At 35.6% G+C, this 12,727-nt stretch overlaps 1 pseudogene; it reads right to left on the bottom strand.

Moving 5' to 3' along the window:
- Window positions 1-222: 222 nt before the first annotated feature.
- Window positions 223-8,771, bottom strand: LOC106374475 (annotated as a pseudogene).
- Between the last annotated feature and the right edge of the window lie 3,956 nt (window positions 8,772-12,727).

Here is a 12,727-nt window from a genome sequence, read left to right as displayed (position 1 = left end):
GAAAACATGATTTTCATCTCTGATTTTAATAGCCGTTGTGTATTCAAATACTAAGATGAACACGATAATAGCTTCAGAATAGTTACTGTCAGTGATTGTTCCATACTAATAGCTTCTTTTTTAACAAAAAAAGAGCACTAACTAATGTTTCTTAATAAGCTTCAAAGAAGGCAAGTGACTCAACTATTGGCTTATCGTATATAGCATACGTCTGAATGTCAGTGGATTAGAGCTGTTGTGAATTTATTAGAAACCGGTCAGAAAGCAGTTTTGTTGAAAGTAATAAAAGCAGAGCATACTTTTTTTCTCTAACCATATTAACTCTAGATCCTCAGCCTCCTGTTGAAATTGCTTTTTTTTTCCAATGAGAAACATCAAGCTCAAGAATTTAACGGCAAGAGGGGTGTGATCAAGTGTGCTTTATAGACTGGTCCGCCTTCACCTACTTTTCTGTTGCTCGCGAACCTCTAAGTAGCTTCTTCAATCTCTTATGCATAGCATCTTCATGACCGTACATCATTAGGTACCAGAGCACTAAGCGTCTTTCTCCTGCGATTCCCTTCTTGCTTTTGTCTCTGCTTGCTTCCTTCTTTATCCTATCAGCTCCGCAATCCTCTGCGACTGGAAAACGTATAACTCAAATGATTAATCCTAAATGAAAAATCTTAAAGGAAAAGGAAATAGTTTGTTTTTCAAATAACGGTTCTAATTTACGTTACCGGCATAAAGATCCTGTCCAAACGACACGAACATCAAATCGCTCCAGAGATCTGCCCTATAAAGTCGTCTCCCATCAACTTCTAGAAACTCAATGGTCGGTTTATGAAAGAAGAAGGTGAAGAACACCAGGGGCTAAACCAGAAAGTATTTAGTATGGGTGCACCAGCAAAAATAAATATGAAATAAAATATTTTGAAAATAATAAAATAAAATATTCTGAAAATATTAAAACAATATTTTATAAAATCATTCTTCTTTCACTCATTGTTTGAAATCGGATCAACACTTCTTCATTTGTGACATCGTCAAGCAATTCTTTTTCGATGAAACAAATGAGATAATCACTTAGAAAATGATCTCCCATTCGATTTCGTAGAGCTGTCTTCACTAACTTCATTGCAGAGAAACATCTTTCAACACTTGCAGTAGCAACCGACAACGTCAAAACCAACTTCAAAAGCCTATAAACCAAAGGATGTGCAATATACTTATGTGTTTCTACCATCATAAGAGCAAGATCTCCAAGACTTTTCAAATCTTTAAATCGTTGATCATGTCTTACATTGTCGATGAAAATACCAAGTTGCTGCTCAAGAGATATACACTCCATAAAACTAAAGTCATCTGGATAGAACTTTGCCAACTTCACCAATTTTGACTTGTCAAATCCAAGAAAAGCACCAACATGATTTAAGGAAGCCATACAAGTAAGCAGCTCAGTGTTTACCTCAGTAAAACGATCATTGAACTCCTGAAGTTGCAAATCCAAAGCTGCATTGAAGCAATTAACCTTGTAATGATGCATATTAGTTATGTTGGTTTTTTTCCTTGGCCTCTTAGAATCGATAAAACCTTCATCCATATTGAGTATTTCAGTATCATGTTTCTCACAAAAAGAAGAAACTGCCAGCATAAGCGAATCCCATCCATCATCTCTTACTCTCTGTAACTCCCGCTTAGTAGATTCTACTAGTGACATAGCATTCAAAATGTCTTGATCTTTGTTTTGCAAAGCCATCGATAGATTCTCACATATTCCCAAAATTAGTAACATCAGATGCATATAGATCACACAATCAAAGGTCTGAACGTACTTGAGAAGACCATATGCTTGGCGTCTCTTATAGTCATCAGCGCCTTCCACTTCAATATACTCAAGAACTTTAATAATAGTAGAAAACAACCCAACCAATCGCAGCAACGTTTTATAATGAGAACCCCACCTAGTAGTTCCTGGCCTTTGAAAAGAAATTTCTTGATTCAGTCCTTTGCCAGTGTTAATGTCACCACTAGCAATTCTAGCATTTATCTCCTCTCGATAACGTTCCCGAACCACATCTTTTCGTTTGCAAGAAGCTCCAACTACATTCAGTAATGTAGAAACCATATCAAAGAAATCAGCAATATCAAATATCTTTTTCGCCACAGCTACTACAACCAACTGAAGTTGATGAGCAAAACAATGAACATAATACGCTGAGTTGTTTTCCCTAAAAATCAATGATCGCAGCCCATTGAACTCTCCTTTCATATTGCTAGCTCCATCATAACCTTGTCCTCTCACTTTTTTCAAGCTCAATCCTTACTTAGCAAGCAACTCATCAATAGCATGTTTCAAAGATAAAGAAGAAGTCTCTTTCACATGGACAACTCCAACGAACCTTTCTTTGACTGCTCCATTTTTATCAACAAATCGAAAAACAACACCCATTTGTTCTTTGTCAGACACATCAGCAGATTCATCTACTAATAGACCAAACACTCCATTATCAATTTCTTCTATAACTGATTTCACTACTTCTTCTGCAAAAGCGTTTACAATATCCTTTTGAATCTCTGAAGAAACCATCTTGTTATTTCCTGGAGCATTCTCCAAAACAACTTTTTTTATAACATCATTGTGATCAGCTGTGTATTTCAGAAGTTCTAAAAAGTTTCCTTTGTTAGAAGACCCTTCTCCTTCTCTGTGGCCCCGAAAAGCTAATCCTTGTCGCAATAAGTATCTAGAAACATCAATCGAAGCATTTAACCTGATACGATACTCATTTTTCATGGAATTAGTCTTCTTATACAGAGCATGTACTATGGATTGACCTTGATTCATCAAATCATCACATTTCTTGACATCATTATTGTGAGAGCTGTTAAAGTCTCCAACATGAAAAGATAACCTGTCAGGCTTATTCCAACTAGAGAATCCATCTTTCACAAATCCAGAATATCCATCGTCTCTAAACAAGTAGCAACACAAACAATAAGCCTTTTCCTCCGATACACTATACTCTAGCCAATTCCCATACAATTCAAACCAAGCTGGATTGAATCGTCTCATTTTACCACTTATGAGTTTCTTTTCAAAGTTATGACCAAGTGGTTGACACGGACCTCTAAGAAGGTATTTGCGTCTTACCTCATCTACTTGGTTTGCGTGATAATCTTTGATACTTTTTCTTTTAGCAGGATCCCATGGTAAATCGCCGATATTATCAGATGGTGAAGTATTATCAGATGGTGAAACTGATGCTTTTTTGTAGTACCGTTCCATTGATTAATCTACAAAATATAAAAATGTATAAATATAAATTACATTTAGTAAATAAATAACATCAAAGTTGATTAAGTAACAAACTATTTTTCATCGATGAAAAAATCTAATCAAAACTGAAAACATAATATAAATCAACCGTGGAATATAAAAAACATGATTTTTGAAACCTATATAATAATATACATTACAACTATGTAAAACCTGAAAAACATCAAGGCATTAACCCATTCGTCAAGAGTAAAACCACTTTCTATGACTTTTGGACTTTTACGACTGAAACAAAAATCTATATGATATTTAAATAATTGTTGGAACAACTCAAAACACTAACAAAAAAAATTAAATTAGTTACCAGTTTTGTATGGTAGACAATAGAAGAAAATTCTGTCGAATTGATAGTTTGTACTTGCAGGGTTTTAGAAGAAGTAAGCGATTAAAAAAATTGAACAAATAGTTAGTGTTTTTACTAAAAAGTAAAGACAATATAATAGGGCTTCAGAGCAAGTTTTAATTTTTAATGGGCTAAACTATATTTTCTTTCTTTCTTATTTACTTTTGGACTAAATGTAAATGTTAATGGGTGCATAATCATATATTATAATGGGTGCACACTCAAAATTCTTTAACGATTACACTAATTTATCAAAAAATTATGGGTGCCTGTGCACCCCCTATCTACTAAGTGGCTTCGCCCCTGAGAACACCAAGAACCTGGAAAGCTAAGATGAAAATTGTCGAAGATGAAGTGTCCTTATCGTGTTTAAATAATAGGTTTTGTGCAGACAACATTACAAACATCAAAAGCCCGTGTAATCAATTCATGATGCCCAAATAACAGCCCAACCGTTGGGGATTGAAAAGTACACGTGTCATGTTCTGGTGTCTCTATTTGATGAGGTGGCACCCTCATAGAAGAGAAAAACTCTTCTTTATATAATAAAAACTAGGGACAGCCCGCGCGAAATGCTTTATATGTAATTATATAATTGTATACTTTTTTTGCGTGTGTTTTATGTAAGGTTTTGCTGTATACAAAACGTTTATGGTTTTTAGAATATTAGGGTGTGGAGGGATTATTTAAGATTAATTATGTTTGATTTCAATATTTGGGTTTATATTAATAGGTTGCGGCCTATAAGATATTATTATTTGAGTGAATGAGGTATAGATGGTGTTCTCGTTTTATGTTTTTGATAACTCTGAATTCATAATTAGTTGGTTAATTGTAGTTTTCTATATTTTGGGTTCTTAAAAATGGGTTTGTGGTTCTCATGATTATCATTTGTACGAATGGATTAGACTCAACGTGATTGCATTTCGTTAAGGTTTATGTTAGGAAAAATATAATATTGAAGAGCTGAATAAAATAGTAAAAGTGGAAATCTAATTGTTTATATTATAAATTAACTCTTAAATGTATAGTTATAAAATTTAATTTCAAATAGTTCAATTCGTTTAAGGTCATATTTTGTACAACCAAAAAAATACTCAACTAACAATAAAGATGATGAAGATATATATAATTTACTTTTTCTTCCTTGTCGTTGAACTCCGCTTATTTTTAATTTGGGATGATGGATTTTCTTATATATTTTAATACTTTTTTTAATAATCTTTATAAATCTAGAATAGTAAAAGTCGATGTAAATAAATTGAAATTTTTATGGATTTGTTTGTAAATTTGAGATTGGTTTTCTATATATTTGGTGTTTTCTTTCTTTCTGAATAGGTCAATTTGATTTATCTTGTGATAACATATGCGGGTGAAGTAAATTATTGCTCATGGTGTTAAGGAGAGTAATAAATTTCATGCATTGTTTATAAAGTTAGTTAGTAAAAATAACACTTGGTAATGCAATTACTTGGTAATACACTTATAGTGAAATATACGGTAAGTTTCTCACAGATTTTCGATATTTTACATGCTTAATTCATACAAATCGACAGTACATTGTACAGACTAACAACAATTACATATTTGCTTCTTTGCTATTTGGTGCAGTTTTCTTATTCTTTTAAATTGTTCTTTCAGCTCTCAGTTTGTGATTATGATGCAACTAAATGAGTACACAGACGCTACATGAGTATATCAATGACACCAAAGGATTAGATTAACATCTATGTAACCAAAAGCGAATCCTCTATTCTCATTATCAATAGTTCTTCTAATCAGTAATTTCAGAATATCTTAATGTAAAACCTATGATAAATGATGTCTGTTTCCACAGTTAGACAATCATCCTAAGCAGTTGATTCAGGTAAGCGTGTTGAAAGTTAAAGCTTTTGTATTCAAAATCATGCAGTTGGAGCTCATGTTAAAGAAAATGTGTGTACACTGTACACACATGTCGAATCTAGGCCTGAAAAAAAGTGAGCCGTCATGACTTTACCATTGCAACTCCGTTGTGCTTCATTGTGAAGTAAAAAATCAGTGAAACCTGACTTCAAAACTTCGCAATTCACCAAAGAAGCTTCTCTGCGTCAAAATCATCACTGATCCCTCTCTGAGACATGGCCTTATGCACTCTCTTCTCTGCTTAAGGATTCTATTGAGAATATAAAGAACTCATAGCCAAGAAAAGATATATTATAAACAGAGGAAATTGAGCTGCCATTGTTGGACCTTGGGTAAGCAAGAAAGAATTATTTTTTTCCATCAATATCATAAAATCAACATATGTTCAAGTAACCTTTGAAACCAAAACTATCTACAGCATAAACTTCCAGGCCAAGCATTGACGAATGAACTTGCCCGTGAGTTTTTTGAAACCTGAACCCCATAGAAGGAAAAATGACTAATGAATATTTGTTCAGTTGTATGTGAGTAACTTCAAATTCTATGTAGTCGGCTAAGCTAAAGAGTTTCAACATTTCAATAATTCTTTTACGCACATCTCAATCTAACATCCTAAAAGAAGTTTTTTTTTCTCGTACATTGTCATATCTATAGCCAGTCTTTATTAAAAACTATAATATTGTACAGTATAGCACTGTGATTAAAGATTAGCTTATTTCATAAAGATACAGATTTAACGTAACATATCAGTTTATAGTTTTACAGCTTTTTGTGTAATAGGTATTCTCACAGATCGGTCTTTGACTATATGGAAATGAAACCCTGTGTCTCAAGATATTATTCTTTTCCCCATATCTATGCCTTCCTGCTTTTCAGATTGGAATGATGACGCAGAAAGATGAATTTGATATATGAGTTACACACATCAAGAAAAAAATTAAAAAGGAAAAAAAAAAAAAAAACTAAGCTTACACTTCCATTGCTTGAATCTGACATTTTGTATGTTAAAAGTAATGTTTCTTCTTCGCAGGAGAAAGATTTTATCTATTATCAAAGTTATTTAACATCAAACTCGTTTCAGACTTTGGATCTATCACTATCCGACCCAAATAACCCACTGTCTGACCCGTTTCCATCATTTCTTCTTCTCCTCCTCCATTTACCATCATCATCATTTTCATACTCATCATCGCATGCTCCGTGTAATTTTTGTACTTGCGGTTCATGAGAACCTAATCCTTGAAAATGTCCCAATAAATATTGAACACTATTGCAATGCTCGAAGTGGTTACAGCCACCGTAGCTGTAAGCCAGTAAGTCCATTTCTTCAAAGTTTGTTCTAGCTGCAACCGGTAATATGGTGGAGATATCCTTCAGTTCATTTGGCCATTCATTCTCCTCAACCAACGTCCATATACACTGCAAACCAAATAAGAGTTTCAAACATTTTGAAAGGATGCAAACATTGCTTATTTCATTTAAAGTATGAATTTAGTATGGTACCTGAGCCAAGCGGAGTAATTAGGGAATGATGGCAACAACATGTAGATCTCTTTGGAAATGTTTCTGATTGTTTGCACATGTGAAACCAAGACGTTAGGATTTTCTGAGGAGGAAACACTAACTTTATAACAAACTAAGTAGCAAAAAATAAATTTACATAACACATAAACAATGATCATGATTATAAATATTAAGTTACCTTGCAAATTTTGTTTGCCTCCGTAGATAGTAATGAGGGGGTTGCAGTCTCAGGGGATGTTGTCTATTAGTTAGTTCAGATGTTTCTTTTGGATCAAAGTCCATGAAAACTTCCCTGTTCAAACAAAGCAAAAGCATTTGAGATTTAAGGTCGTGAGAAGATGTTACCATAACACTTTGATTTTAGTTATCTTAATAATTGTCTTTTTGGAAAGAATGTCTTTACTACGCAAGGGCTCAGACATGCTTAATAACTGGAAACTGAATTTAAGAAATAAGAGCATTAATAATCCACAAAGAGCAGCAGGGTAAACAAAAGAGAGTTCACCACGTACTTGTCATCAAGGAAAGGAACTCCACACTCTTAATCGTGGAAAGCAATGTAAGATTGGTCTTTAACATGAATAAAAAAATCAAAGGTCAAGTCATAGTAGAGGAAAATATTTAAGCCGAGATGAAGTTAATCCCTCCAAGCCGAGATGATGTTAAGCCCTCCAATACAAAGAAACAATAAATAAACTAATCTCTTCGTTTTATGTCCATGTTTTCTTTGCTCAATAGAGATCTCCAAATCACAAAGAAAGGACAAACTAATATACAAAACAATTGTATTTCTACAAAAACGGGAAATGATCAATAAGGAAGATTAAAAAAAGAATATTACCTGATTTGGGACTATCTTTTCATCTTTCTCCTCCGTCAGATCCCTTCTCAGTGAAGATGAATAGTTTGACCAGGTACAACGCAAAGCCCTCTTCCCGCTCGAAGAAGACGCTATACTCAATGGGAAGATGACGCCTCAGATGAATACCATGAATTCGAGATACCATTTCGCCTCAGATTTGAAGACTTTAGAGGCGAAACTTGCACATTTTCCCAATAGAACTCCGTAAAAGTGAGGTTTGGAGATTTATCAGCCATCGGTGGAAGAGTTACCAAAAAAAGCTCAAAAATCTATCGATTTTTAATAAATGAAACAGTGAGTTTTGAGGAGGGGGACACATGGCGGCCTCTCTTTGCACTATTTTCTTACGTGGCAAGAGGAGAAGAGAGTTGGGATCTTCTTTATATTAATAGATATATTACCAACCTAATATATATATATCACTAGTATTATGGCAAAAATGATTGTCAAATTAAAGATGAAAAACATTTTAGTTACCTTTGTTTTTTTTCCTGAGAAAGGGCTTTAGTTACCATTGTTTACAAATGGATACAAAAATACACACCTTTAATAGTTGACAACTGCATTTGTAGATGAACTTTGAGTCTTGAACGCTTCAAGAAACGAAACATTTGAGGGAGCTTTAGATAAGAGGAGTGTTAGACATTTGATCACCATAGTTGTTAGACCTCAAGGAGTTGGTGTCTTCTTGTTCTACGTCTTCCATGCTTTAATATTTTACACAATGAATACATGTGTTTGAAATTTTCTGTGTTTTACGTTAAACTAATAATTTACACATTTTCTGATCTTTTAAAGGTGGAGTTTTCAGTTTATTTAGATGTAAAAGAAGTGGAGGTAGTGTGAAGGCACTACAAGAAAACAACGGTATTCTGACGGACATTCCAACGGAAAATGAAATCCTCGGAATATCCCGAGGAATTTCCGAGGATATTCCGAGGAAACACCAAATTTGGTTTCCTCGGAATTTCCTCGGAATATACCGACGAAATTCCGAGGAAATATTAATCCGTCGGAATATTCTTATGGAATACCGAGGAAAAATGTATTCCTCGGAAAAAATCGATGAATTCCGAGGATATATTATAGCCGTTGGGAGATTTTAAAAATTCCGAGGAAATTCCGACGAACTAGCCGTTTCCGTCGGAATTCCGTCGGAATTTCCTCGGTCTGTTGGCAGGATTTCAACTATAAATACAAGCACCCCTCTTCCTATTCATTCACTCCATATCTTCATCCTCCCTCTTACTCTCTCTACACACGAATTTGATTCATAAAAAACATGTCTTCTTCAAATTATTTTCGTTCTTGGATCGATCGACCTCATTTGGATCCGAACACGAGATTGCTTACGGAAGAATACCAACGAGGTATAACCGAATTCATGGGGTTAGTTCACCGACAACCGGAAGCAAAAACATGTATGTTAAGATGTCCTTGCTCTAATTGTAAAAATAGAAAGGTTATTAAAGAGTGGGATGTTTGGACTCATCTATATTTGAGTGAGTTTACACGAAGTTACAAAATTTGGTATCATCATGGGGAAACTGATTATGAACATAGTAGTACTAGCAAACCTCAGCCAGCGGTTAGATTAGAAGAACCAATTAGAACGGATGTAGATTATGGTGTAGGCACTGAGCAGATGATAAATGATCATTTTATAGGGGAAGATTTACCCAATGCACAAGCTAGGAGATTTTATGATATGTTGGATGCTGGAAAGCAACCATTGTACGAAGGCTGCAGTGATGGTCATTCAGCTTTATCATCTGCTACAAGATTGATGGGCATTAAAACAGATTATAATTTGGCTGAACACTGTGTGGATGCGATTGCTGATTTTGTAAAAAGTATTCTACCCGAGGATAATGTAGCTCCTGGTTCATACTACGAGGTTCAGAAACTCGTAGCTGGTCTTGGTTTATCGTATCAGGTAATAGATGTATGCAGCGACAACTGCATGATTTATTGGAGGGCGGATGAACAGCGGGTTACATGCAAATTTTGTGGAAAGCCTCGTTATAAAGATACAAGTGGAAGAGTTCCAGTGCCATATAAAAGGATGTGGTATTTGCCTTTGACGGAAAGGTTACAGAGGTTGTATCTGTCTGAATGCACAGCGCAACAAGTGAGATGGCATGCGGAGCACTCAACAGATGGTAAGATCAGACATCCTTCAGATGCAAAAGCGTGGAAGCATTTCCAATCAAAGTATCCCGACTTTGCGTATGAGAGAAGAAATGTCTACCTTGGATTATGTACTGATGGTTTCAGCCCGTTTGGCAAGAGTGGAAGACAGTATTCTCTATGGCCAGTCATTCTTACACCATACAACCTACCCCCAAACTTGTGCTTGCGACGAGAGTTTTTGTTTCTCTCGATTCTCATTCCCGAACCAGAGCATCCTAAGAGATCACTTGATGTGTTTCTTCAGCCACTAATATATGATTTGCAACAACTATGGGCTCAAGGTGCTGAAACATACGATGTTTCGTGTAAAGAAAACTTTCAAATGCGGGCAGTACTAATGTGGACAATAAGTGATTTTTCAGCATATGGTATGTTATCTGAATGGACAACGCATGGAAGGCTATCATGTCCATATTGTCAAGATAACACTGATGCTTTCCAACTAAAACACGGAAGGAAAACGTGTTGGTTTGACTGGCACAGGAGATTCCTACCACCTGATCATCCATATCGTAGGGGTAGGAATTTGTTTACAAAGAACAAGAGGGTGTTTGACAGTCCACCTCCGGAAATTTGTGGGAAAGATTTGAAGACACAACTAAGAGATTTTGGTGCAGAAAGGACGCCAGACGTCGGTGGACATGAGCGTTTTCTGGTAGATGCTGTTGGAGACCTACATAACTGGCACAAAAAAAGTATTTTCTGGGATCTGCCATACTGGGAGGATCATCTGCTAAGGCATAATTTAGATGTCATGCATATTGAGAATAACTTTTTTGACAATCTCATGAACACGATCCTTAATGTTCAAGGTAAAACAAAGGATAATTTGATGTCAAGACTGGATTTAGTCGATATATGTTCTCGTTCAGAACTTCATGTTGATGAGAATGGTAGGGCTCCTTTTCCAATATACTGACTTGATACAGAGGGAAAAGATGTATTCTTTGATTGGATTTCAAACGATGTGGAATTTCCAGACGGTTACGCATCTAATTTGCGTAATTGTATCGACAGAAAGGAAGGAAAGTTTACTGGCTTGAAAAGCCACGATTGCCATGTAATAATGCAGCGCCTCCTTCCGTTTGCCTTCAAGGAACTATTACCACGATATGTTCATGAAGTAATTGCAGGGATAAGTGGTTTCTTCCGCGATTTATGCACGAGATCAGTGACTCTTGAAGGTATTGAAAATTTGAAGACTAACATAGCCGTGATTCAGTGCAACCTTGAGAAGATATTTCCTCCCTCATTTTATGATGGTATGGAGCATCTTGTTATTCACCTGGCAAGAGAATTGGAACTTGGTGGTCCTGTGCAGTATAGATGGATGTATCTGTATGAGCGGTATATGTTCCATTTGAAGAGGATGGTGAAAAATTTAAGTAGGGTGGAAGGTTCTATAGTCGCACAGATGATCAATGAAGAAACTTCAAACTTTGCCGAGTACTACTTTCCAGCAGAAGTTCAGACCAAAAACAGAAGACCTGCTCGGCATGATGATAGAGGCGAACGGGCAACATATCATGCTACGGTTTCAGACATTTTCACAGACGTTGGACGACTTAGCGGAAAATCAAAGGACTGTCGACTTACTGAGCAGGAGCGCAGTAATTTGCAAACATATTTGCTCACCAACTGCGAAGATGTTCTTCAATATGAGAGGTAAATAAATTAGCTTATAAATTTTTATTTTAACAAGTTGAAATTTAAATCTTAATTAATTACATTATTGTAATCATATGTACAGTGCTTTAAACAAATTAAAATATCATTTATCACATATTTATACTAATTCACATTTATTGATATAACATATATATGTGCTATTAATATTGGTGTCTGCTGGTTTGGCCAGAGGTGAAACATTTGACGATTGGATACGCGAGATGGTCGTTGGACCAAAATTTGTTGTGAAGTCATATTCGAGATTTTGTACTCGAGGATATGCATTCACAACTCAGAAGAGGAGACGTTCGAGTACGACTTATGATGCTGTCGTTTGTTCTGCATCAGGAAATGATGTATACTACGGACACATACATGAGATTTTGGAAATCAAGTATTTGGGCATGGTTGGATTGCGATGTACTGTTTTCTATTGTGATTGGCACGACAACACTCTAGATCGAGGTGTGAGAACAGATGCATTTGGTGTTACATCAGTAAATTCAAGGCGAAAGCTACAATATTATGATCCTTTCATTCTTGCTTCTCAGGCCGATCAGGTAATTAAATGTTAATTATTTAGAATGATTCATCATCATGTGTATTAATTTATAATTTTACTAATAATTTTTTAAATGTTACAGGTTTGTTATATCAAGTACCCCCGGGTAAGGAACATAGATGATTCATGGGTTACTGTTACAAGACTCAACCCGAGAGGCCGAGTTCAGGGAAGTTCTGAGCTGGAAGACCCACTACAACCAAGCACATCCGGCAACTTAAGTGCAACAGAAGATTTAGCTGGAGTTGGCCTTGTAGCCGATTTAACCGACTTCGGAGAGGAAGCCGTCGTTCACGTAGAGGATGAACCAGTGATTGGAGAATTTCACCAAGATCCAGATTCAGATTATCTGGT

This window comes from Brassica napus, chromosome C1, assembly GCF_020379485.1.
Source record: "Brassica napus cultivar Da-Ae chromosome C1, Da-Ae, whole genome shotgun sequence".
Classification (NCBI taxonomy): domain Eukaryota; kingdom Viridiplantae; phylum Streptophyta; class Magnoliopsida; order Brassicales; family Brassicaceae; genus Brassica; species Brassica napus.
This window is presented reverse-complemented; position numbering and strand designations above follow the sequence as displayed.